We start from the raw sequence: 24,086 nt of genomic DNA on the forward strand, positions 1-24,086 counted from the left end.
AGCGGTGAATCAAGAAGCCCCAGCTGTACCCTTACCAGTTTGGCTCAGTGGATAGAGCGTCAGCCTGCGGACTGAAGGGTCCCAGGTTCGATTCCGGACAAGGGCATGTACCTTGGTTGCAGGCACATCCTCAGTAGGGGGTGTGCAGGAGGCAGCTGATCGATGTTTCTCTCTCATCAATGCTTCTAATTCTCTATCCCTCTCCCTTCCTCTCTGTAAAAAAATCAATAAAATATATTAAAAAAAGAAAAGAAGCCACAGCTGTGTCCCTGTGGCAAATGGACACCCATGAGCCCCTGGGACATGTGCACCTGTGCAGTTTGAAGGAGGGCTCTTTTCTAGTTCAGTGGCCCCACCTTTTTGGCTTCTTGCCTCTTGAAAGTGAAACCAAGAAATGACTTACAGAGAGGGAGAGTCGTCAGCAAGAGGGTGGAGAATGGAAAATAAGACCTCACCTCACGCATGTGAGGGAAGGGTGCGGAATAGTTTGAAGTGCATTTGAGGTGCAAAAACAGTCTTCCTCCTCTCCCCTTCCCTGGCTCTGTTTAAATAAGTTGAATTTGCTTCAGCAAATTCTGAGAATTAAACCCACTTCTCTTCCATCAGTGCTTCTCGCTCAAGAATAAGCACTTAATTGAAATCGAGAAGGGGCGTTCTCTCTTCCCAGCAGAGGTACCTCTACGAGGGAAGGAATAAAGGGAAAGAAGCATGAACCAGGAGCAGAAAAAAAAATGAGGAAGTGAGAAAGAGAGGGTTGGAACAGAGCCAGAGGAAGGAAGAGAGAGTCACCATGCCTTGCATGGGACGGATTGCTTTCTCAGCATTGCCAACAGCTTAATGGCTGTCACTGTAGCACATGGGACTTCCTCTTTCTCCAGTCACACTGAGCTGGTGTTTCTCTGTAACAATAACTTAATTGAATAGCCTGTCGACAGATGGGCATGCCATGGCTCTGAGCTTTGGGCTTTTGTTATATTTCTATGTGAGAGATTCTGAAATAGCATTTATCTTTTAAAAGAAACATCATCATCATCATCATCATCATTGTTGTTGTCGGTCATCATTGTCATTGTCATCTTATAGCAAGTCCCTCCCCTTCTCCTCCTAAGCTTCATCTTCCCACAATTCAGCCTTTTAAATTATTTCAGTAGTAATAGAGTATTTCAAACTGGGGGTATTTGGGCTTATTGGCTAGTATGTCAGGGACAAAGACTCAGAAATTTGTGCCAGAAGATCTGGTTATTATAAAGAGAGAGAGATACATGCATTCTACTATGATGCTGAAATGTAATGAATTATATCCTGAGACTTACATCCATCCGTTTTCACACATTTTCATGTATTTCACCCATTGGACAGAGCTGCAGTGTAAACGTGTTTCCCTTTTGGATATATGCTGTGTTCCCTATAGCCCTTTTTATCACATCGTGTTTTCAGGCAAGTTCTACTCTTTGGCAGGTGCATATATGATGGTGCCAGTTTTTAAGTTATGAGTAGCAGAGACCACTCTGCTCGGTCCCCATCTCTTTCTTTTATCCTGATGCCTCATCACAAGCCATTTATCCTGGGCGGGGGTCTGTGTGCATTACCACTTCGACTGATTTGACTGAATTGACTAATGAACCACTTTTTGGTTTCATAAAGATGAGCCAAATGGACTGTCCCACAGAAAGCATTGCAGTCAGTAGATTGTTAACACCAAATGAGCCAGTTTGTATCCTAAACCTCTTTTTTCCTATGGTCCAGTACACTCCAATCTCCACATACCTGGTGGAGCTTATCTCACCTGAGTCAGGGTCGAGACTCCATTCTTCTCTTGCTGGGGCCTCAGGTAAGTAACCTATGGGAGAGTATGATAGAAAGATGCTTTTCTACTTGCCAATGTGTGACTGACGTATGAAGGCTGGCCTGGGAGGCTGGGAGGCTTGAGGGCTGGGCAGTGTCAGCAGGCGATGATCTCCTGTCCATGGTTAGCAGCAGCTGGTGATGCACACAGCTCTCTGTCATCACTAAAGGGGCTTACACCCCTTCCACTCGTACTCCCCCTTCAACAAAAAGTCACCCTTCTTCCCACCTAGAAAGGTCTTAAGGAAGTTAAAATGGAGTTGAATTAGAGGTTCAGTCACTCCAATGAGCAGATGACATGGGAAAGATGCAGGGTCAGCAGGTCTTGGGTGGGGCTGAAGAAACTGCATTTTCACCAAGGACTGAAGGAGATTCTGATGCAGGTGGGCGCCAGACCTCACTATGAGAAACACTGGGGAGAGGATTGACTCTCAGAGCCTCCATTTCCCTAGTGCTTCCCTTAGAAAGTCAGCAAATACGCGATGCCACAAGCTCCAAGCATGTGCCATCTGCTGTGCTCGGTCTTGGTGAGAGAAAGGCAAAGAAGACGAACTCTAGCCTTTGTTCTCCTGGAGCTGGCCACTCCAAAGGGTCTGTGCAGCCTCACAGGGAGGCAGAAGATGAAAGGAGTGGGTTGAAGGAGGTTTCCAAGTTGAGGGGGGGAATGCTTGAAGACAGTGAGAATGCTTCATTGATCCCAATTTACTGAGCCCTGGAGTTGAATTCAATGCTGACTAAGCTCTGACTTGCTTGCTATCATTTATATGGTAAATAATGAAATAGTGCTTGGTGACTCATTAGCTGTCTAGAAAGCCTTATTGCATCCTAAGGTGAAAATACTACAGCTCCTTAGGAAGAAGGGGGATTTCTGGGCTGGTGTCTCACCGCAGTATTCCCCTGAGGAAATGTTGGATGTACAGGGCAGGGCCTGGGGCCCAGTCCCTTTGGCATCAGCAGAGGAAATCAGTGCAGGCAAAATCGTCTTCGCGTGGGAGCCAGAGCTTTGGTGGTTGCTATACCAAAGCTGACACTGAAGTCTCAGGTTAGGAGTGAATCCAGATGAGAGCACGGACTGGAGCCATGGGGCAGCCCGAGGAAGGGGAGAGAAGCTAGGGTGGGGAGGGGTATCTGTAAGTGGGAGAAGCCACTGTAGGATAGCCAAGGCCAAACTCTTCCTTTGTAGCTGGGGTGAGCGGGAAAGCAGGTCACTGCTGGCAAGGAGGTGTGGGAGGCCCGGGTGTGTCTCAGGGGACTGGATGCTGGGAGAACACGTTCACAGAGGGGTGAGGCCGCCATCCTTTTCAGGCCATTTTGTGGTGGAGAAACCCTTGGAGGAGAGGGGGCAAGTGAGAAAGATGGACAGGAGCCAAGAACTGTCCTGCTTCAGAAAGCTGTTGGGTGATGAAGGGCAGGGGAAAAGTGAAGGCTGAGAGTGTAAAAGCTTGAGCTCGTTTCTGTTTCTTGAGACTTAAAACCAAGCTGTAGTTCTACCCATGGTGGAGTCTGATCGTCTCCTTCCCAGGTTTGTGCCCCCGCTGAGGGGCAAAGAGGCCGAGGAAGTATAGGCTTCATGTGATAGGATCCATGCTGCCGCAGGGTCTGGGCTGGGCTGACAGCTGTTTCTAGGTTCTAGTGCAGGCGAGGAGATGCAAGCAGAAGTATTGAAAGGAAGGCAAGTCCCTTCTGGAATCATGAGCCAGCTTGACTGGGGAGGAGCCCAGCCTCTCCTTGGATTCTTGTGGTCTTTGCAGAGTAGTGCCAGTATTTGCTTCATCTCACCTGTAGCCTGTTACTGAATGTTAGAAAAAGTCCATCTACCCTTCGAGACACAAATACCTTCTCAATGTATCTGGACTAAGTGAGGGCCACCTTTGGCATGAAAGACACTTTCTTAAAGAAACAGACACAAACTAGGTCAGTTTCAGGGGTGGAGTCTTGCAATGCTTTTAGGGAGAAGCAAATGGGTGTTGCAACTAGGGACGGGCAAACAAGTTCTGAAAAAAATGCCCCCTACCTCCACCCCCACTCTACTGAACTTTCTCTTGTTTCATATTAGAGCTAAATGATGGTTCAGTAAAATGTTTTTTTCTAATTATTTTTAAAAAAATAAGTGAGAACTATTTTTCCAATGCACCTCTTTCCATTTGGTTTCCGGTAGAAGTTTGAAATTTAGCAGCAATGATCTCTAAGCTTGTGGAATCTTTGGCCTTCAGCGTCTTTGCGATGGTAATTTAGAGTAAAATAAATATAAATGTTCCTTTGCTTTCTAGGGTGTGATCTGGAAGGGACTTTGAGATCACTCTTAACTGATGGTAAAGCTAAAATTAAGATTTGCTCATGATCTGGGAACTTGGTCTAAGCTTCCCTGTTAAGCCATTTCAGAAAAATTACTACAGACATCTCTTTGAAAAACATCTGGAGAAGCAGAGCTCATCATTTTCTTTGGCAACATTCTTCATCATCATAATTTCTGAGGCTCAGAAAGTGGTTTTTATTCACCTTATTTCAATTAATTAATTAATTAATTAATTAATTGTGCAGAATAGGGATCTGGGTAAGGAGATATGTTGTTCCAATATCATCTGAAGAAGATTTGACATTGCCATCTTTCCAACAAGGGAGGAGGCACCTGAGAAGTACACCTAAAGGCAAGGCTACATTTTGCGAGACCTTCCTGTTCCATTTGAGTTGGAATCTAGGGACACTTAGAGCTGTTATAAATCAAGTTTTATAAAGATCTCTAAGCCTGTAACCAAGCTCACCAGGTGACATATCTCCTCCTCATCTATATGCCCATTTCATTTCACCTGTTTCTTTTTTTGTTGTGCTACAATATTGTCTTGTGCTCTGGTCATTAATTTAATACGTTGTATGCCCTGAACTGGACTTTAAGAGCTCTGATGATCTGAACTGTGTTTGATTCATCAATGCCTTGAACTTAGTAGGTACTCAAAATGTGATTGTTGGGTTAATGATGGTTCCCACAGTGGCAGAGGTCATCCTTTGTGAGTCATGCATGCTTGTGTCCTCCCACCCACTCACTTGACAGCCACCTATGATGGACAAACTTCATTTTGGAGGTTGGGTTCTCTATCATTGCTATTTAACATTTTCCATGAGACTTTTTTCTTTGGAAGGAATGTTGCAAAAGACCACATTGATAGGTGACTCTTTGGACTACACTGGTATTAAGATGAGTATCATGATTCTGGTCTAAGAGAACACAAGTATTGACTTACTGAAAATTTGCCCCTACACCATACCTACTGAAGGCTGCCCTACATATGTGGCATGGAGGGACTGTGCTGATAGGATGCCAGTTTGGCATTTTATTTGGTTGGTGGTGCAGTCACCGTTGAGGCATGTTCCCATGGGATGTGCCAGAGAATCTGCTGATTGGCATGATAGTTTTGAAATCTACTTGGGCTCTGAGGGAAGTTTGATGTGTCAACATCTCCTCTCCATCCTTGTTCATCTGATATTTGATTATAAGCCATGAAATCAGCAAGGGATATTTTCATATTTCCTTTCAGAAAGAGGAACTAGAATGTGACCAATAGAAATGAACCCTTTTTGAGTTCAATGACAGTCTCTCACCAGAGTCTAATTTCAGAAATGTACTCCAGGTCTAGGTTTCCATTTTTAAGTGAATAAGTGGACCACTTTGTATGTCCTTTCATAATGGTGTTCATCAGCTCAGGGGCCTTGAAAGGTCAGGATTCCAGCAAACAGGTCCCAGACGAGCATGTGCCATTGACTGGGGAAAACACATTCAGATTCACTTCCAAACCTGTAGGTGCTTTTGGCTTCTGGAACCTGAGCTGGTGCTGCCAGGTGTGGAAACGCCTCATCGCTAGGCCATGGGCTCCAACAGTATGTCTGTTTGCTTGTTTGTTTTGGTAGAGGAGGTGGATCTGGAATGGGTGGTTGGGGGGAAATAAAGAGCTGAAAGACAATTCTCCTTCAATTCCTGATGTAATAATAAATTATTGGTGCGTGTGTGTGAATTGATGTGGAGAAACATCAAATATTCTAAAATCCTAAACTAATAGAGATTCTTGAAAGATCCTTAAATAAGCTTTATTCTGCTTCAGACAAAGGGATTATTACATTTAGAAGTTACTTGAGGTTGCATAGAGGTTCTGAGTTCAGCAAATCATAGTCTCTACAAGAGTTTTCTGTGAGGGGTGTCCTGCTGCTGAGATCCCAGCTCTGTGTTTTGGAAAATTCTTTTCTTTGGTTGGCAGCTGCTCTATTAATTGTATCACGCTTAAAACCCAGGAAAAACAAAGCAACCCAGTTTTTTTTCTTGTGGCAAATCACTGGTTGTTACTATTATTATTGTTTCTATTCACGTCAATTCTTGAGCAAATGCCATGATCACGTGGTGTGCTTCCTTCCACAGCTCAAAGTGCTTGCCCACGTTTGCACATTGGATCCTCACAACACTGGTGGGTGAGAGAGAAGGGGAGAATATTAGAAACATGGACAAAAATGGGTATGTCTCTGATACTTGATCCTCAACTACAAGATTATAGGCTCACTTTTTCTCCCCTCAGGTGCCCTCATTATCAAAGAGTATTTTCTTTAGCAGTGCTAACGTAGAGAACAAATCAGCAGAATACGCTACTCTGAGCTGTTTTCTCAGTGCTGGAACTGGATTTGCTCTTAAGTATCCCCATTTCCTATCATTCAATTCTTTGCTCTCACAAGAACGAGTAAATCCAGCAAATATTCGTCAGAGTCCAGACTGTACGTAGCCTTGTGAAAAGGCATGGAACACAGGGAAGGATGGAGGAGATCTTAGCCCTCTAGGTTCCTGGAAAAAAGTAAGGTTAGCACCCAAGAAGAGTAAAACAGACAGAGACACTACTTGTACTGAGCACCAAGTGAGTGATGCAGACAGAAACTGCTGTCCAACCAAGTTCAGCAAAGACAAACATTGCAGTCCTATAGGATTGATTGCCCCAGAAGCCTTGTTGGGAAGGAAAGAAGTTCACCATTTAGCTCATTAGGGCTAGAGGTGTAACCTTTTTCTCTCAATTCCTTCCCTTCCCGTCTCTCTCTTCCCTGCCTTTCCCAACCCCCTTTTCCTTTTTATGGGTTCATAAACATAAATGATCATTTTGTCTGTAACCCTGCCTTAACTTACAGTGCTTATGGAAAATGTAATTATTTACCCTGATCACTCTTGTGTAAATGTAGTCTTAACTACAGTAGAGACATTTTTCTGAGGATTGCTAAGGGGAAGTCTGAAATGGACAATGTTCTCGTGTATAAGTCAGTTAGGGGGGTCATGAGGATAGCTCATAGCGCTCCCAGCCTTCCTCTTCTGTCCTGGTCACCAACAGTTTAATTTTAAGCACATTAAAACACATCCCTCAAATTTAAATGATTACATTTTAACAATCAATTTAACCATTTAAATAAAAATCAAGCAAAAAAAAAATCGTCTCTTAACAATAGCCACATTGGTAATTACAAAATAGTCTTGGGAATATCAAGTGCAGCATAAGGAATATAGTCAATAACATGTGATAACTATGCTTGGTGCCAGGTGGGTACTTGAATTACTGGGGAATCACTTTGTAATTGTCTAACCGCTGTGCGGTATACCTGAAACTAATCCTATCTAATAAAAGAGAAACATGGTAATTAAAAACAAAAAACAAAAAACAATAGCCACAATGACAATGGCAACAACAAAACCCTGAGCAAAATGAGACCTGGCAGCTGTTTGTAAGGTTTGGAGGTCCGGCACTCATTGTCCTCAAAGAACTTCTGGATTCTTTCCTGTTGGTTCTCAACCTTGAGCCAACATTTCCACCCCCCAACCGCCCCCTCCCCCATCGTTTCTGTTGGTAGGAAGCAAGGGGCTTGGAACGAGACAGTTGGATGTGTATCCTGGCTCTGTCGCTTAATAACTGCATGGACCCAGGGGTGTTTCTTATTCTCTGGAAACCTTGTTATCCCCATCTGGACATGGCAGCGATAATGCCTACTTCTTTGGATTCCCGGAAGATTAAAGGAGATCCTGCTGTGAGACGCTGAGCAGAACCCTGGCATGTGTTAGGGACTCACTGAGTAGGGTAGGGTCTGGTTCCCGTTTAAGGGGTTCACATGGAAGGTCTGCTGTGATGAAGCGAGGCAGGGACATCTTTGCCCATTTGCACAAAGCTGGGGCAGGATTGGCTTGCATTAGGGGCTCATGGAGTGTTAGTCCGCTTTAGATCCATCACTTACGAGCCAGGTGAGATAACCTCTCTGGGCCCCAGTCTTCTCCCTTCTAAATGAGGAGAAAAATTGTACTTACTTCATCATGTTGCTATAAGGATGCGAAGACTTACTATACACAAAGCAATGAGTAGTTCCTGGCACACAGTAAATGCTCAATAAATGTTGACTATTTTAGTGTATTATACAAGTCACTTAACACATTCAAGTGGAATTACAGACAGACTTCCCAGAGGAAGGCGGTTTCTTTTCTACCCCTATGGTCTTTGGTTCTTACAAATTTTAATAAGATACAAGCCCGGCTGTTGTAGCAGACGTCTTCATGTCATTACAGCTTCCCGCCATTGACACATCCTGGCTGACATTTTAGTAGGTGTAGGAAAAATGTTGTGGTCTGGTCCATGTAGCAAAAATATTTGTGGGAGGCCCCTCTGATTAGCTTTATTATTGCTTTTAATGCACTGCACATGGGCAATCAAACATGCTTGGAAAGAGGCCATATTGGTTTTAAAGACAGATGATCTAAAACTAGCTTTCATTCAATTGTGGACTCGAGAAATTCCAGCTAATGTTTCTAAGAGCTGCCACCAAATATTTTGTGGTATTCTCCCTGTGACTTCCAGTGTTTTTTTTTTTCACTCTTTTCCCAGTTTATACACCCTACTCTGGGTTTCTAAATGATGTAGATATAAAATAACATATCTGAATTTTAATATTTTTGCTTTTACTTTTATAAAAGTTACACATGCACATAGTTTAAAGAGTCAGATTGCAAGACTTATTATGATAAATGTCAATCCTTTGCCCAATACCTCCTGCTAGGTCTAAATATTTATGTTCCCTCCCAGTTCATATGTAGAAGGCTTAACCCCCAATGTGATAGTATTAGGAGGTGAGACCGTTGGTAGATACTTAGGTCAGCAATTTTCAAACTTTTTCATCTCATGGCACACAAACTAATTACTAAAATTTGGCGGCACACCAAAAAATATGTTTTTTGCTGATCTGAAAAAAAGGGTTTAATTTTGATTCATTCACATTAAACCTCTATTATTGTGTTGGCTCTTGTCATTTTAAAAATTTGGCAACCTGAGGGAAAAGAGGTCAATGTCCCTGACTAAATAGTCAGGTAGTGCATGTTTTAAAAATTCTTTAAGCACATCAGTGCAGCATGGCGCATCAGTTGAAAATCACTGGCTTACGTCATGAAGGTAGAGCCCACATGATGGGATTATATAAGTGTTTTTATATAAGAGTCCACAGAGCTTTCTAGACTTATTCCCCATGTGAGAAGTCAGAGACTCTGAAGAGATCTCTTACCAACCATGTTGGCGCCCTGGTCTCAAACTTCTAGCCTCCAGAACTGTAAGAAACGCCGTAAGTTTCTATTGTTTATAAAGCACCCAGTCTGTAATAACAGCCCAAACAGTTTGAGACACCCTTCCCCCCAACACACTTTCCTGATTCTTAGAGGAAATCAGCTTCAACTGTTTTTTTTTTTTTTATTATTTATTTATTTTTTTTATTGCTTAAAGTATTACAAAGGGTATTACATATGTATCCATTTTATCCCCCCGCCCTAGACAGTCCCCTAGCCTCCCCTATCACCCAGTGTCTTATGTCCATTGGTTATGCTTATATGCATGCATACAAGTCCTTTAGTTGATCTCTTACCCCCCTACCTCCTGCCCCCCAACCCTCCCCGGCCTTCCCGCTACAGTTTGACAATCTGTTTGAGGCAGCTCTGCCTCTGTATCTATTATTGTTCAAAAGTTTAGAATGGTCTCTATTGTCCATGAATGAGTGAGATCATGTGGTATTTTTCCTTTATTGACTGGCTTATTTCACTTAGCATAATGCTCTCCAGTTCCATCCATGACGTTGCAAATGGTAAGAGTTCCTTCCTTTTTACAGCAGCATAGTATTCCATCGTGTAGATGTACCACAGTTTTCTAATCCATTCATCTACTGATGGGCACTTAGGCTGTTTCCAGATCTTAGCTATGGTGAATTGTGCTGCTATGAACATAGGGGTGCATATATCCTTTCTGATTGGTGTTTCTGGTTTCTTGGGATATATTCCTAGAAGTGGGATCACAGGGTCAAATGGGAGTTCCATTTTCAGTTTTTTAAGGAAACTCCATACTGTCTTCCATAGTGGCTGCACCAGTCTGCATTCCCACCAGCAGTGCACAAGTGTTCCTTTTTCTCCACATCCTCTCCAGCACTTGTCGTTTGTTGATTTGTTGATGATAGCCAGTCTGACAGGTGTGAGATGGTACCTCATTGCTGTTTTGATTTGCATCTCTCGGATGATTAGTGACTTTGAGCATGTTTTCATATGTCTCTTGGCTTTCTGAATGTCCTCTTTTGAAAGGTGTCTATTTAGGTCCTTTGCCCATTTTTTGATTGGATTGTTTATCTTCCTTTTGTTAAGTTGTATGAGTTCCCTATAAATTTTGGAGATTAGGCCCTTATCAGATATGTCATTGGCAAATATGTTTTCCCACACAGTGGGTTTTCTCGTTGTTTTGTTGATGGTTTCTTTTGCTGTGCAGAAGCTTTTTATTTTGATGTAGTCCCATTTGTTTATTTTCTCTTTAGTTTCAAGTGCCCTAGGAGCTGTATCAGTGAAGAAATTGCTTCGGCATATGTCTGAGATTTTCTTGCCTTTGGATTCTTCTAGAATTTTTATGGTTTCCTGTCGTACATTTAAGTCCTTTATCCATTTTGAGTTTATTTTTGTGTATGGTGTAAGTTGGTGGTCTAGTTTAATTTTCTTGCATATATCTGTCCAATTTTCCCAACACCATTTATTGAAGAGACTATCTTGGCTCCATTGTATGTTCTTGCCTCCTTTGTCAAATATTAATTGAGCATATTGGTTCGGGCCGATTTCTGGGCTCTCTATTCTATTCCATTGATCTATATGCCTATTCTTGTGCCAGTACCAGGCAGTTTTGAGAACAGTGGCTTTGTAATACAACTTGATATCTGGTATTGAGATCCCACCTACTTTGTTCTTTTTCAGGATTGCTGCAGCTATTCGGGGTCTTTTTTTATTCCAGATGAATTTTTGGAAAGTTCGTTCTAGATCTCTGAAGTATGCTGTTGGTACTTTAATGGGAAGTGCGTTGAATTTATAGATTGCTTTGGGTAGTATGGACATTTTAATGATGTTGATTCTACCAATCCATGAACACGGTATGTTCTTCCATCTGTTTATGTCTTCCTCTATGTCTTTTTTCAACGTCCTGTAGTTTTCTGAGTAGAGGTCTTTTACCTCTTTAGTTAAGTTTATTCCTAGGTAGCTTAATTTTTTTGGTGCAATGGAGCTTCAACTGTTTTAACTGTTTCTTTTAGTATTAATTTCCATGATCTCAAAGTAATGTTTTTTAGTGCTCTTTTTAAAATTTCACTATCAGGTATTTTCTGTTTTCTTCCCACTTTTGAAGATGAAACTTTCTCTTTCACCAAACCTGTACCTCACCTACTTTCCAATACCTTTTTCAACATACTGCCCATCTTCCCTGTTCTCCCAGTACAATTATGTAGTAAACATAGTTATGCTGTTTTAACTATGTAAATGCTAATTGCAACTAGAATTTGTTCTCCTATGATTACCTTGCTTTCTTACAAAACTCTGATTTTGCTGGAGTTAATAATGTCTTATTTTCACTTGGTTTTTGCTTTTAATCATCGATAATTCCCAAACTTCCTTCACTTGTTTTAATTTCCTCTCAATATAATCACATTCACTAAGGATGCTCTTAATTCATTTTTTGGAACCTTCTCTCTTTCTAATCTCCAATCTGATGATTTCCCTCTATCCTTGAAATCTCCCTTCACTTCATCCTAGGGATCCCCTAGCCTGTGGTCGGCAAACTGTGGCTCGCGAGCCACATGCGGTTCTTTGGCCCCTTGAGTGTGGCTCTTCCTAAGCCTTAGGAGTGCCCTAATTAAGTTAATAACAATGTACCTACCTATATAGTTTAAGCTTAAAAAATTTGGCTCTCAAAAGAAATTTTAATCATTGTACTGTTGATATTTGGCTCTGTTGACTAATGAGTTTGCAAACCACTGCGGGCCTAGCTGCTCTGTGAGGTTGGAATCCTGTTTTCTGGTTCCAGAATCTTCATGCCTTCCCTTCTTTTCTAACTTCATTTGTCAGAGAAACTCCTCTAGTAGCATCCTTAGAACGTGCGCATGGGAGATGAATGTTTGAGACCATACACATCTCAAAATGTCTTTAACTTATCCTCACACTTAATAATCTTAGTGTAAATCTCTCAGTTGTGAATAATTTTCCTGAGTCTCTTCAAGGCATTGCCCCCATTGTCTTCTACCTTTCAATGTTGACGTTGAGATGCCTGAATCCCCGCTCATTCTTGAGCTGGTACATGGGAGTTTCCTTTCCCTTTTCTCAACATTTTAGAATCTTTTCTTTGTCTCTAGTGATTGCAACTTCACAAAGATGTGCCTTGTGTGAATCTCTTTTACACTGTGGGGCATTCAGATTCTTTTAATCTGGACATTTATGTTCCTAAGTCCTGGGAAATTTTCTTGAGTAATTCATTTGATTATTTCACCTGTATCTCCTTTTACTCTTTTCTTTCTTTTTGGAATTCCAGAACTGTTGTCTATTTTTCTTTTATTATATTTTCTATTTTTCATCTTTATGCACAACATTCTGGGACATTTTATGACCTTAACTTATAACACTTTTGAGATTTTTGTTTCTGATATATATATATATATATATATATAATTTTTTAATCCTCACCCAAGAAGTGAAGATCTTTCTTCCCATTGATTTTTAGAGAGAGAGAGAGAGAATAGAAGGGAGGAGGGAAAGGGGGAGAGAGAGAGAGAGAGAGAGAGAGAGAGAGAGAGAGAGAGAGAGAGAAAACTGGCCCTGACTAGGGGTGGGGATCAAACCTGCAACCCACGTATGTGCCCTTGACCGGAATCTAACTTATGACCTTCAGCTTTGCAAGTTGATGCTCTGAGTCTAACCACTGAGCGATGCTGGCCAGGGCTCTGATATATTTTTATTGAATTAAAATGGACTTATCATATTTTTAACTTCCAAAAGCTCTTTCTTGATTGTCCCTACTTTTCCTTAAAAAAAAAAAAGAATATGCTTCTTTTATATATTGATGATGTTTTTTTGAAGTGTTCACTTTCCTGCATAGTGTGTCTTCCTTCCTTGTTGCCTTTCTCTGTTTGTTTTGGACTCTACTTTTTCTGTTAAAGGCTTTTTCCTTGAAAGTCTGCTGATACTTTAAGGGTGGGAGCTAAAAAAGGTTAATTGGATTCTCAATGCTCATGAGGAGGAGGTATTGACTGTAGCTATCTCTGTAGGGTAATCTGGCCAGGCCATTTGTTTGGGAAACCTTCACCTCAATTTTTAAAAATTTTTTCCATAGGTTTGTCAGAGGATACTGTTCTAGTCTCCACTCTACATGAAAATTCTAGATGCCAGTCTTCTAAGTGAGTGGGAGAAAGCTCGGGATCCCAACTTGCAGAATGTAAATTTTAATTTTAATCAATTTGTTTTCTTGTGGCATCTGGCATCCCTCACTCATAACTGTGCCTTAGATACCCCAATCTAGCAATGCTCTACTTTAGCTTCTGTAGAGAATAAACTTCAGATTTCTGTGAGAACAGGGGAAGGGCAGTTGCCTGATTACAGAGAATATGTCTCTCTTTCCTTCTTAAGTGATTTCAACCTACCATCTTGTTTACAGCCCTATCTTTACTCCCAATGCCAGAGATACTTAATGGTAACATCCCAGTCTTTTGGGGGATATGGGTAGCAAAATTTGTTCTTGAATTTCCCTGCTGTGGTTTAAGGTTGAGGCTGCTGCATTTTTCAACATGATGGCAGTGCTCATGATTCATCTTACCCATACCTGCTAAACTCACACCCTTCTTCCTTTGACTTTCCAGCTTCCCAAATTTTGTTTCTTCTTCCACTATTTTGTCCTTGTAGATTTATTCCCTAAATTTCTTCACTCTTATTTTTTTGGGATTTCAAGTGATATTGGAGAACTTGCATGTTTCAACCCATTTATAACTGAAAACCATGATTGAGAAATTTTTTTTTTTTCCAGAATCAAAATCTGGAACATTGATGTGAATGAGTATGGTATTATTTCAAGTGGTTGCATCTCTGGACTACTTGCTTATTTTAACTAAACTGCTACTAGCTAGCACAGTTTTTTTTTTTTTTTTTTAACCCTCTTTTGTAATTGCCTTCATAACCCACAACATATTCCTTTGAATTTATGCAAAGGTAAGAATTTTATATTTCAAAAGATTTGACTTTTAAAAGCACTAAAATGCCACATGGAAAGTAGGCTTGTAAAAAAGGTCAATGATAAACCTTGGCTTTCATTTAAAAATATCTTGCTGGTTCTGTAATGGACACAAAGTCATAAAATGATGTTTTGGGAGTAGTATAGATTGTAGGAGTGGGGGAGATTTCTCAATTGCTTGAGACTGAAGTTTTGACTGGCCATGTTTTGAGCAAGGATGTCATTACTGAAATGGCTCATAGTCTCCTAATATCAACATCAAGTTGTGTTCATAAACACAGGGTTTTCTTTGCCTTTTTCCCCTGTTGTATTGAGATATAATTGACATATAACATTGTATAAGTTTAAGGTGTGCAACATGATTTGATATATGTATTTATTGTAAAATGATTACCACAATTAGTTACTATTCATTACCTCACATAGTTATAATTATTTCCTTATATGGAATTGTTAACTATAGTCAATCATAGTTGTACATTACATTACCAGAACTTATTTTCACTTATATAAAGATTCTCTTTATTATACCCATATTGGCCAAATCACTTAAACCAGGGGTGGGCAAACTTTTTGACTCAAGGGCCACAATGGGTTCTTAAACTGGACCGGAGGGCCAGAACAAAAGCATGGATGGAGTGTTTGTGTGAATTAATATAAATTCAAAGTAAACATCATTACATAAAAGGGTACGGTCTTTTTTTTTTTTTTTTTAGTTTTATTCATTTCAAACAGGCCGGATCTGGCCCGCGGGCAGTAGTTTGCCCACGGCTGACGTAAACCCTTACAAGATAATATTGAAAACATTTCCAGTTTAGAATCTTAGAGCTGGAAGTGTTTGTAAAGATGGTTCAATTCATATTCATAGATGAAGATACAAAGGCCAAAACTGAATTGATTTACTTGCCCAGATTCACATACTAGAACCCAGATGCTGATTCTAATCTCAAATAGAAGTGAAATAGTTTTAAGCATTTTTTTTAAAAATATATTTTATTGATTTTTCACAGAGAGGAAGGGAGAGAGATAGAGAGTTAGAAACATCGATGAGAGAGAAACATCGATCAGCTGCCTCCTGCACACTCCCCTCTGGAGATGTGCCCGCAACCAAGGTACATGCCCTTGACCGGAATCGAACCTGGGACCCCTCAGTCCACAGGCTGACGCTCTATCCACTGAGCCAAACCGGTTACGGCAGTTTTATGTATTTTTAAGAATAGTTTGGGTGAGAGTTGATTGCTTAAGATCTTTATGAGCAAAGTGAATAGGTTTCTGTTTTTCTCTTTTTATGCTGCAGAGGTGGATAACTGTGTGTGTGTGTGTGTTTGTTTTTTTTCCAATCTAAAAGGGCAAAGATATGAACAGGGTATGAAAATGAAATCCAGCTCTGGCTGGTTCGGCTTGGTGCATGGAGCGTTGGCCTGGGGACTGAAGGGTCTCAGGTTTGATTCCAGTCTAGGGCACATGCCTGGGTTGTGGGCTTGATCCCTGTTGCCGGGAGGGCGGGTGCATGCAGGAGGCAGCTGATCAATGATTTTCTCTCATCATTGATGTTTCTATCTCTCATTCCCTCTCCCTTCCTCTCTGAAATCAATAAAAATTATTAAAAAAAAATGAAATCCAGATTTGTAATAAAAAAATACATAGAAAAATGACAAGAGTAGCCCAGATTTGGTGAGCAGAAAAAAAGAGCCTTGAATGAAAAATTATTATTTATTTATTTTTATTTTTTAAATTTCTTTTTCCAATTGCTTTATTACACATGCTAAAGATCACCAGCCCACTCATCATGCCCCTCTACCACTACTAGCCTCATTGCAGGGACGGGGGGAAGGGGAAGGATCCTGACTGAGATGACAGTAGTGAGCCCCTTAGTATGGGATCTGGTACACTGAGGTGTGGTCATAGAACCCTGTGATGAGCCGGCATTTGTTAGGGGACACGTCACATCATGTGACAGAGGTGGTCTGGGTAACTGGAAAACCATGTTCCCATAGGCATGCTGTAGATGCTGACCAGGTTGTCCATCCCAGTGCTCACCCACCATTGGCTAAGAAGGAAGAACTTGAGACTGAGGACAGTGCTGTCCTTATAACCCTCCATGTGTTTCTGCCCTGGCCTCCCCAGTGGGTGGCCTGTAGTTATAGCTGGCCATTGGCTGTGCCCACCACAACCCAGTTGTCCTGGGGGTTGGGGGGCAGGCTTATTATCTGAGACTCAAATTGGTATTCCTGGGGCTCCCTGAGAGTCCTCAGGTCCCAGCACTATAAGCAGGTGTCCAGACCTCCCATCCAGATGTTCTGGTCTTTGACGGGTCCCTGACCACACTCTGGTGCCGCAGGTCCCGGATCCTGATGATGCCATCAGTGAAGCAAGCAAAGGCCAGATTGTCCTCCAGGTTGGCAGCCAGGGCCTGGCAGTGAGACTTGCAGAGGGTAGCTCATCTCTTATGTGCAGAGATGTTGCCATCAGGTTCCACATGCTCACACCAGCCAAGTTGTGGGCAGCCATCAGCAGGGTAGCGTTGTTAGATAAGAGGAGGCAGGTGTGTGCACAGGTAGGTCCCTTGGGTCTGTGCACACAGGCAGCTGTTGTGGAACCTGTCCTCCACCATCTAGCCCAGTGATGGCGAACCTTTTGAGCTCAGCGTGTCAGCATTTTGAAAAACCCTAACTTAACTCTGGTGCCGTGTCACATATAGAAATTTTTTGATATTTGCAACCATAGTAAAACAAAGACATATTTTTGACATTTATTTTATATATTTAAATGCCATTTAACAAAGAAAAATCAACCAAAAAAATGAGTTCGCGTGTCACCTCTGACACGCGTGTCATAGGTTCGCCATCACTGATTTAGCCGATCAAGCTCCACACTTTGACTCCATCTCTGCCACAGGTGAACACGTGCCATGTGAAGCTTCTGACTGTGTGGCCAGCACAGGCTTCCTATGTTTTAGCATCCACGTCTCTATTCTGTGTGGGACAGCCAACTTCGTGGATTGCCAGGGCAAGGTATTCAGCCTCTTCCACATGTCTTTGAAGTCTTTGGGGTCCCAGCATTGGCCTTCAGAAAGGTACAGGCTCTACAGCAGGCTCCTGGGCCACGCAGGAGAGCATCACTCCTGGTGCCCTGCCTGGCTCTGCTCCCTTCTTAGAACTCAAGCATCTTCGGTACAGTACCCTGCTCCAAAGTAGCATGGTCCTGGGTCCTGGCCTTCCAGGTCTGGCACCTGTCTGTCAGCCTGTGTCTCGGTTGGTCCACTTTATCATGGGTCCCAGCAAAAATCTGCCAGAGTTGCTGGGTCAGAATATCTTTCCCAAGTTGGGGTTCAGAGTCCCAGGATGGCAGCAGGTCTAGCTGATAGACTGGGGAGCCATCCATGCCAGATAGCTGCTGGGCCCAGTCAGATGACCTCATGGCCATGACATCTTCGAAGTTTGGCCCCTGAAGACTGGAGGGCTGTAGGTGTCAGGAAGCCTTGTGGCTGGCTGTCCCCAGGAGTCCTAGTAAGCCTCCTCTGACTAGAAGCCCAGGAGTTGGCTGCGGGTCACCATGATTTGTAGGAAATGTTGTGCCTGGCTGTGATGTTCCTGTAGATCCTGCTGAGTCTTTTGGAGCAAGTAGTAAATGCTCTCCTCCTGTGCCCGCAAGTGAGGGGGGAATGGAACTGCTTCTTGAGCTGATCCAGGGTGGCTCCATGATGAGCCAAAGTTCCTGGGGGCCTCACCATCCTTGGAGAGTGCCTCTGGGGGGTGAGAGGGACACAAGCGGCCATCTTCAGGCAGTACTCTTGCCTAGGATGGAGGCTTAGAAGCAGCATGAAGGAAGCTGTGGGGGGCAGCCAAGTTCATGTCAAGAGGAAACACCTGAAAATTATTATTTATAAAAGAAAACCATTCCTGTCTTCACTCATTAGCTAGAGGACATAGCATGCTCTCTGATGTTGAGGAGGGGAAAACCTCCTTGGCTTCCTTCTCAAACAGCAGAGGAACCTGTGAGAGGGCAGCTGCCCTTTGAGGGCTTATAACACCCTTGCCTCCTACCTGGGAGCCGGAGAACAGGCTGAAGGCCAAAAATGACCATTAGTAGGCAAACACATTGCTTTTGGGTCTGAAGTCACCTGTAGCCTCAAAACCAGAGCGAGATGCACAACTTTTGTCTGAATTTGCTCATGAAATTAATTGACCAAACAATCCATTTGGCTGGGAAAAAGACGCTAATTGGACTGACTTGACCAGTTCATAAAGCAGCTTTGAGCCTGTGGGGTACAGCCCCTGCCACTGGTATCTCTTGCTGCACTTATCAGCAGAGATGGCTTCAATTTGCATAATGTAAGAAAAAGGAGCTCGACGGAATGCACAGGGTTCTGTGTCTACATGAGCAGTTAACAAATTAGCACAGGGGAAGCTTTTGCAAATGAGAGATTAAATTTCTTTGTTTATGTTGGAAATCTCCCTCTGTCTCTGTCAGCAAAAGCGCAATAACATTCCTTCCGTGTTGGGCTGGCTTTCAGTTCCTTTGTTATTTTTATTTCTTTTGTTCTTGCTATGGGCCTTCAGAGTGACCATCTCTCTCATTAGGGTAGGTTTCCTGGGGGAGGGATGGGGTGGAGTGAAAGTAGGGTTGCCAGATAAAATACAGTGCCCAGTATAATCTGAATTACAAACAACGAGTAATTAAAAAAAAAAAATATATATATATAATTTTATTGATTTCAGAGAGGAAGGGAGAGGGAGAGAGAGAGATTAAAAACATCAATGATGAGGAAGAATCATTGATTGGCTGCCACCTACACACCCTCCACTGGGGATCGAGCCTCTAACCCAGGCACGTGTCTGGATCAGGAATCGAACAGTCACCTCGTGGTTCATAGGTTGATGCTCAACCACCGGGCAGTAATTTTTAAAAGATGTATAAGTATATCCCAAATATTGCATGGGACATACTTATACCAAAAAGTATACCTTGCCTACTTGACATTTTTATTTGCTAAATTTGGGTAGCACCAGAGTTTCCTAGGGTTGTAGGAAAAGGCTGCTTTTCCTACCCTCTTCCTCTTTGCCAGGGACAGATATATTTTAACATGCATCTGAGACTTGATTTCCAAGGGCTGGGACCAGGATGAGGAGAGTGAAGCAGGAAAATTCTGCCACTGGACACAGCCAGGGTCAGGCACAAAACCAGTAATTGAGATAGAGAATACTTTAATGTGCCCTGGCCAGTGTGGCTCAGTTGGAGTGTTGTTGCATACACCAAAAGGTTGTGGGTTTGATCCCCGGGCAGGGCACATGTCCAGGCTGTGGGTTCAGGGTTATATGGGTGTGTCTGGGTACCTATGGGTGCATATAGGAGGCAATGGCTTGATGTTTTTCTCTTTTTCTCTCTAATATTAATAAAAAAACATATACTTGGGTGAGGATTAAAAAGAAAAGTACTTTAATATCATATTTTAAAAAATTAAAATAAAAACAATCCTGTCTTTGTTTATATTTTTTCATATTTTAATCATTGATATTATAATTTTCATAGTTTTCTCACAAATATGCATTTTATATTAATTTTTACTTTTAAAATATTGCATTAAAATATTCTATATCTTGAATACAGAGTTTTTTTTGCACCCTTAAAATTTATACCTCAGGGGGTGGGTGGCAGGAATGTTTAATGTAAGTTTGTAGTCTCACTAAGACCAGAGTTTTAGAATTAAAATATTAGTTTTTCACCTTATTTGACTTCTATTTTCATATAGGTTTGAAGAAGCCTGTTGCTTTTCCTTATCAGTTTTAATATATTGGTTATTTCAATCTTAAGTGAAGTTTCTTACCTCCATTGCCCCAACCTCGGCAGATACCTTTTGGTCCTGACTTTTTTCTTCCTTTTATTTATTTTTGGTTAATCCTCACCTGAGGATATATTTTCCATTGATCTTTAGAGAGAGTGGAAGGGAAGGGAGAGACAGAGAGTGAGAAACATCGATGTGAGAGAGACACATCGATTGGTTGCCTCCTGCACGTACTCCAACCAGGACCCAGCCTGCAACCAAGCTTCCTACCCTTGACTGAAATCAAACCTGAGACCCTTCAGTCCTCAAGCCGCCACTCTATCCACTGAGCCAAATTGGCTGGGGCTTGGCTTTCTTCTTTCAAGGCAATAAAGAGTTCGGTCTCTCTCATTGCTTTAGACATGAGGTGAAGACCCTGGCTGTGTCTAGTGCAGAAGTTTCCTGAAGAAGTTTGGAGAGGCGTTGGGCTTAGATGCAGGGGGCAAAACAGAAACAGACTTGTAGATACAGATGAGAGGCGGATAAGGAGGCTGAATGGAAAAGGTGAAGGGATTAAGAAGTACAAATTGGTAGTTAGAAAATAGCTATGGGATGTAAAGTACAGCAGAGGGAATATAGTCAATACGATTGCAATAACTATGTATGGTGCCAGGTGGGCACTACTAGTAGAATTATTGGAGGGATTCCTTTGTAAATTATATAATTATCTAACCACTATGCTATACATCTAAAATTAATAAAAAAATAATATTGAGTGTATACAAGTAAAAAATAAAATAAACTAGTAAATGCTATTTACTGGTTTCAATATTGAAAAATGTGTTCTCTACTTACCTATTTAGCAACCACTTGACAGTGAACTTCCTCTCCTTTGGGGAGACTTTAGCACTGCATTTGGTAGGATTATTTTTGAAAGTGACAAAATCCATCATTCTGGAAGACATTTTTTGAGAAAGGCATAGGGCATTGAGTCATCTCCTTTCTTTCATGCTCAAGTTTCTCCTCCTGTCCTCAGAAAGTTCTTTCCCAGACCAGCTTAGGCTATGCCACCTTGACAAAAATATTCCATTACCTCTAGGTGACCTTTTTCTGAGACTTGGGAATGGAGTGTTTCAACTATAGGTCAGGCACTGGGTGACTTTACTGGTGCTCCCTGAAAGACAAGGCTGATGAATAGCATTTGAACCCTGTTTCCCTAATCCTTCAGGCAGAATGAGAGGCTCTCCATAAGGGTAATCCTGAGTGATTCATGATGCCTGCTTCAGCACAGTCGCACATCGTATAAATACAAATTGACAGTTCGCATACTGGCCTCATGGTGGTATTTACTTAAAACCCTCTCAAGTACACTCCCAATGGCGGCTGCGGGACAGCTCGCTGGTTAAGGCTACCAACAAAGGCACCAATTTTCTGTATCCAGCCTCCAGAACCAGCCTTTTGAACACTCAGCTCTCTTTTTGTGCCACTTGGCACTTAACACCCATTAGATCAGGCAATTGGCTTGTTAGTTGATTGCAAGGATAGTCATTAAAAATAAACAAACAAAAAGGTAGTAAACTGAGATCTGTGGATCATTCCTCTGGCTGTCCTGAAGTTTTGAAGGTGGAGCAAAAAAAAAAAAAAAAAAAAAATGGAGACAACGAAATAGTAAAGAGGTGGGAAATAGGCGGGCTATTTAACAACCTGTTAAGAGAGAGTTTGAGATACTTGAGAACACAAATAAAGCCCTAATCAGTGAACGTGTAAATAGAAAAAACTCATATAGAAACCTCCAAGAAAAAATTTACTTCCATTATTTTACAAAAAATCTTGTAGGTAATAATGAAAAACCAGTAAGCAAATGCCAACTGTTGTTGATGGATATTAGTGTTTTCAACGTTGGCAACCCCACTGCTTCAAAGAAAAGGTCAAAAACAGAAACACTGTTCATTTAGAGCAACGTGAAGGTCATCCACACAGCAGCATCTGGACTGCTAACCTTGGACTCAGGAGGAAAAACATATGAAGCAGGATTTAGAGAAGAGTGGAATTTACGTAAATAAAGGCAGAACCAACTCAGAACTGCCTCAACACCAGCTTTTACGCAGGCTCCTTTGGTGGTTAAATGTGGTGTGAAATAACCTTTTTAATGGTCATGGGGAGCCTTGATTTCCTTTTTGTGTAAGCCCATTATGTGTTCACTTGAAAGGACTCCTTTCTGGTTTTCCCTGACATCCACCCTAAGGCTTCCCCCTTTCTTGTCCGGAGCATGAAGCAGCACCCTTTGGAGACCAGGGAGGATGGAAAACGCCACCCAAGCAGACAGAGAGCTGGTGAGGCTCCAGGCCAGAGGCCTCCAGGAGGGAGCTGTGTTCTTCAAATCACCTGTTTTTACCCTTTGTGAATAACCATGATATTATTTTATTACTATTATTAGTTGATAATTCCCTTTTACCATTTGGATCATCCCTTGGCTTATACTCTCTACACTAAAGTTTAGAAAGTAGAACAAAAAATAAATCAAGGCTATAGAATAGTAACAGGTGGAAAAGGATGAGCAACTAATAACATGCTCAGAGAGTTGCAGACACTCAGCATGAATAAAGCCCTAATATGTGTTGTTGACACAGTGCCACATCAGAGCCCAACAATTTGTTTACTGGGTTCTGTCAGGTGCATCAACAATCTTCTAAGTAACAATGACAATCAAGGTACCTTCAGTTTCTGATTGGTTAGATTTGCTAATGGCTTGTTTGGTTTGAAAGTACTCCCAGGAAAAGAGACCAAAGTCTTATAGTTTATGTCAAACATAATTTTACCATTTCTAAGTGAGTACTTACACTATTTAGTTCAACAGAACCTGAAGATAAAATATACCAAAAACACAATATTTTTCTCTTAAAAATATTATTTATTTATTTATTTATTTATTGGTACACCATTCCCAGAAGTACTGCAATACCGGGTCGATGTATGGAAAGGATGGAGCAAGCCCCTATTCCAACTCCTAGCTTAAAAAAAAATCTATCCCATATAATAAAAGCCTAATAAGCAAATTGGCTGAATGTCAGAACAACAGGTGGAACGACCAGTCGCTATGATGTGCACTGACCACCATGGGGCAGACACTCAATGCAGGAACTGCCCCCAGCTCACAGGCCCCAGGGCAGCCAAAGTGGGTGACTGCGGCCCCCACACCTCCCAGGTCACCCCGCCAATCATCTCAGGCTGGCCAAGATGGGTGCTAGCAGGTGTCCCCCTGCCCCCCAGTCACCCCGCCACTCACCCCACAGATTGGCCCTGATCGCTGGCCAGGCCTAGGGACCTACCCATACACGAATTTCGTGCATCAGGCCTCTAGTTTAATATATTGTCCTCAGATAGAGGATGTATCAGATATTAAACTGATAAGAACAGATACTACACTTGATCTTAGCCATAAGGCTGAGAAGCAATTAAAAATATTTTTAAAAAGAATGAGAAGTGAAGCCACAGACTGGGAGAAAAATACTTGCAAAAGACACCTCTGATAAAAGACTGTTATCCGAAACATATAAAGATTTCTTAAAACTCTGGACCTCACCCAGTAGCTCAGTTGGTTAAACCATTGCCCTGATACATCAAAGTTGCGGGTTTGGTCCTCATTCAGGGCACATAAAAGAATCAACCAATGAAAGCATAAATAAGCAAAACAACAATTCGATGTTTCTCTGCCTGTCTGTCTCTGTCTCTCTTTCCCTTCCTCTTCCTCTCTCTCTAAAAATCAGTAAATAAAAATTAAAAATACCCCTCAACTATAAGAAAATAAACAACTTGATTAAAAAATGGGCAAACACTGCAAGAGACGCCTCACTAAAGAAGATATACAGACAGAAGATAAGCACATGAAAAGAGGCTCCACATCATGTATCATCAGGGAAATA

General features: G+C 41.8%; 3 pseudogenes; all 3 read right to left on the reverse strand.

Moving 5' to 3' along the window:
* Window positions 1–16,270: 16,270 nt before the first annotated feature.
* LOC132237608 (transducin-like enhancer protein 6) lies at window positions 16,271–17,013 on the reverse strand (annotated as a pseudogene).
* Window positions 17,014–23,091: 6,078 nt separating this feature from the next.
* On the reverse strand, window positions 23,092–23,219 carry LOC132223182 (U2 spliceosomal RNA; annotated as a pseudogene).
* A 283-nt stretch (window positions 23,220–23,502) lies between these two features.
* LOC132225284 (U2 spliceosomal RNA) lies at window positions 23,503–23,619 on the reverse strand (annotated as a pseudogene).
* Window positions 23,620–24,086: the final 467 nt, after the last annotated feature.

This window comes from Myotis daubentonii, chromosome 1, assembly GCF_963259705.1.
Source record: "Myotis daubentonii chromosome 1, mMyoDau2.1, whole genome shotgun sequence".
In the NCBI taxonomy this organism is placed as follows: domain Eukaryota; kingdom Metazoa; phylum Chordata; class Mammalia; order Chiroptera; family Vespertilionidae; genus Myotis; species Myotis daubentonii.